Raw genomic sequence first — 4,306 nt, forward strand, 5'->3', positions numbered from 1 at the left:
AGGAGCTCACGACTCTCACCTTCGACTCTTACCCCTCCTCCCCCCTGCTTCAGGATTCACACGAATCACACTTCCGACACTCATCTCCGTCTCCTCCCTGCTAAGGGGCGCGCGATATTTGTACATAAGTTTCGACTTTTCACGCGAAGCGACTTTTCATGCGAAACGAGTTCTATCTCATTTCCTTTCTTGCCTAGGAACGTTTGATTTCTTATGTTTATATTTATCTTATATTTACATGTTCATACAATAACAGAGACATACCTAAGCTGTAGATACATTCTCTGTTTAGTAGATGTAGAATTCTCAACAACTGAACATGCAGTTGTACGTGTTTCTACGTTTGATTGATAATTTGGAAGAATGAATTTCTTAACTTTGTGAAAAAAACATCATTAGGCAAACAACTGAATGTCCGCGGTGTAAGGTGGTACGTAATATTGTACGTAAATATACTTCAGAAACGACGTTATTGTTTCGCTGCACCGGACGTTACTACAAACTTATTGGTGAACGAAAAAGGCAAAGGAAGACATGCAATTTTAAGTTGAGCCCGTCAATGGAACATTTCTTTCCCATTTTCGACTAGGCTTAGATAGAGCATGCCGTTTAATTGATTATTTTTTTATGTTACATCCTCCTCGGCAAGAGTTTTTACAATTTGATTTGAACATGGATTCGCATTGTGTTGTTGATTGGATAAATTTTTGTAGAGAGGTAATAAAAATAAATATGTAATATACGTTTTTGTTTCTCATGTTTCGAATTGTGTGTTGTCGAATAACGAGCGACGACTAAAACTTGTTGGAGGTCACTCAGGATCATGACCTTGACAACATATGTCAAGGTCAAGGTCATCGGGGCTGATTCCCCTCATCACCATAATTATTAATATTTCATGTTTTTTTTTATGTTCACAAATATTTCTCAAATTTTGGACTGGGTAAAAAATTAGAAAAACTTGCTTAAGTAAATATATCATATTGGGATCTGGTTACCTAAATATAAATTGTAACAATCTCATATTGTCTATATTAAGCTGTATAAACTGTAATAAGATAAAGCGATTGATGTACACAAAATAAATTGTTTCTTTAAAAAAAAAATTGCACATTACAAGTTATATATCTTTCCTTAACTACAATTAAAAGTGTGTAAGAAACAAATGTACAGATTATAAACGTGTATTGTATTACCGTTACGTATCAATGTAGACAATGCAGTAAGAGTTATATATCAACATTTTAACATAACTGAAATATTTTAATCGACAAAAATATTTTTTCTGTACAAATCAATGTGCAGTACAGTTTTTTCAAAAGTTGAATACTTTAAAGTATGAAAATATTTTTCCTCCACATATGCAATATATAACACACGTTAAAAAGTAAATGAAAGATGTAAAAGGAAAAAGTATTGTTAATATTGGATACATATGTACTCATACGACCTATACACACACAACTGTCATTTGAAAATTTCACTATTTATTTAAATATATAAATATGTTTCATGTTTTTTTTAATATTCACAATCATTTTTCAAATTTTAGACTTGGTGAAAAATGAGAAAAAATTGCTTAAGGTCATAGTATAGAGTCTGGTTACCTTAATATAAATTGTGACAATCTTACACTGTTTTGCTGCATAAAATGTAATAATATAAAATGATTGATGCAGACAAAATGTATCGTTTCAAAAGAAAATATAAAATTGCACATTATGAATTATATACTCTTCCTTAATAGCAATTGAAAATTTGTCATAAGCAAATATACAGGTCATAAACGTGCATTTATGTATTGTGTTAAAATGAAAATATTAATTTTGTCAAACGCAGTCTTAAAATGTAATAACGTTATGTATTAATGCTGACATTTTCAAATTACGAATTTTATCAGATAGATCACGATAGCAGAAGAATTAAAAATAAAGGAATATTCTCTCGAAGTGTATCGCGTGAGTGCGTAAATCAGAATGAAGTTCTGGCGCTGAGAGAGAGAAAATATGCTTGCGTGACAAATAACTTATTTTCATGAGAAAATAACATCTGTCAAATTACTTGTACTGGTAAATCAATAACATAAATATCAGTAATTTGATGAAATTACGTATGTTAAATTCAACACAGTTAGATTTCACGCAGTAAAACAATCTAAAAACTTTTACAGAAACAATCATTATAAATTGTGAAATTTACGGCAAAATTTATATCAGAGAAAACATAAGGATGTGAAATATTTAGTCAAATAATGAAAAAATGGAATAAATATACTCTTTACAACGTCTTCAGTCTTCACAGAAATACTTCGACGCTCGAAGAGAAAATGATACATCCAGAAACTCAGAATAATAATCTCAATAAAATTCTATTGCTTGCTATTGGTTTATGGCCTTATCAACAATCCAAATTTACTCAAATTCAGTTTATTTTCTTCTGTACTATTTTGTCAGCAGGTATTATATTTCAGGTATAAAATAATATAAAATTATTATATGTATAATATAAATTACTGCGTGACAATTTTTCATTTCAACTGTTTATATCAATCCATATTATGCAATTTAATTTTTTTATCAAAAATGAGAAACTACAAAGTACTCGCTATAGAGGTGCAAATTGTTGGTTCACAATAGTATGTATAAGCATTTATTTGTACCGTTAATACATGCCATTTTAAGAAATAATATATCGCATTAAACAAAATCATATTTATATATGAAAATGTGTAAAACTAACTTTTTGCAGTTGACACCATTAATAATATTAAAATGTACTTTAGACCTTGTAATAAAGGTGCTGTCTTCCGTATCTCTCTTCATATTGTGCATGATAAAATATAATGCGTTCCATCTTAACATTGAAATTGTAAGTTCATAACTTACTGAGTATCCATTAAATAGAATTAACTTGTCTATAAAAAAATTTTTATTGCATAAAGTGTTTTTGATATATACGAAGAGAGTATAGAAAATTAATAAAATAATAGGTGAAGAATTTATTGATGGAACTTCGATATATACTCAATGAGTTAAAGGATAAAAATGAAATTGCAATTATATACAAATATAGTTGCATTGCTAAACGTTACACGGTTACGCTTACAGGTAAGATAATATTTATTAATTTTGTAATAATATTTTCAATCGGTAAATGTTCAGAAGTGGTCCTACAAAAATCGCGGTTTCTTTTTCAGTAATGGACAAAACTAGTTATAAAAATACATGTGTGCCATCTTTTAAAAGGGGGCTTGTGGTTTTTGCAGGACAAAATTCTATTTAAAAAATTAAATATTTTTTAAATTTTTTATTGAAATATTAATATAAAGTTTCTTTATATTAATATTTTTTGTTGTTTTCTATATTATTATCTGTACTTGCCACGGAATCGAAGTAAAATGATCAAGATTGAAAAAATGTATGGACACTTCACTCACCCCCCTCTTAAGAGGCGTTCGACTTTCCACGCAAACCGAGTTCCACTCCACCTCCCTTTCTGCTAAGGGCGCACGACTTTTCACGCAAAACAAAATCTACCTGAATGAAAAGTTGTATGTCCCTTAGCAGGGGTGGAATTCGTTTCGCATGGAAAGTAGTGCGTCCCTAGGCGGGGGTGGGGGGAGGAGGAGTTGGATGGACTTCGTTTGCGTAGGATCATACTAAAATGGCCGTTATATATATTTATAAACATTTGAAGTGTATAGTCGCTAAAGGATTTTTGTTCATTCTATTTGAAATAGAATTTTTCCTACAAAAACCACAAGCACTCTCTTAAAACATTGTACACATAACAAACATTATCTTTTTATAACTAGTTTTGTTCATTACTGAGAAAAAAATCGCGATTTTTGGTGGAACATCATAACCCCTTTCATACAAACATATATATATTTACATATGATTTATTATATAAATCTGTTGAAATATTTGTCACTCTCTAAATCCATTGGAGTGAAATTTCACTCCGGGAAATTTAGAAAATATGTATGTACATCTGCGAGGAATGGCCAATGTGTTTAATAAATTAAATAAAATTTAAAATAGTTAGCAATTTTACAATAAAATCTTATTCTATTAAAAAATATTTTATAATATACAACGTATACGTAAAATAACACAGCTACCATTTCTGTTGTAAAATCCAAGATAAGAATTATTTCGTAATACATGTATATAGTATACATAAAACAATTTTAGATATTAAAAATTTAAATAATTCTTTTTACTTCTTTTTAGTATTTGGAGTTTGTGGAATATTTATTATTATTATAGCTCAAATTTGGTCGTTTATAGCTGATGTTAATACG

Source organism: Trachymyrmex cornetzi, unplaced genomic scaffold, assembly GCF_001594075.2.
Source record: "Trachymyrmex cornetzi isolate Tcor2-1 unplaced genomic scaffold, Tcor1.1 scaffold223, whole genome shotgun sequence".
Taxonomy (NCBI): domain Eukaryota; kingdom Metazoa; phylum Arthropoda; class Insecta; order Hymenoptera; family Formicidae; genus Trachymyrmex; species Trachymyrmex cornetzi.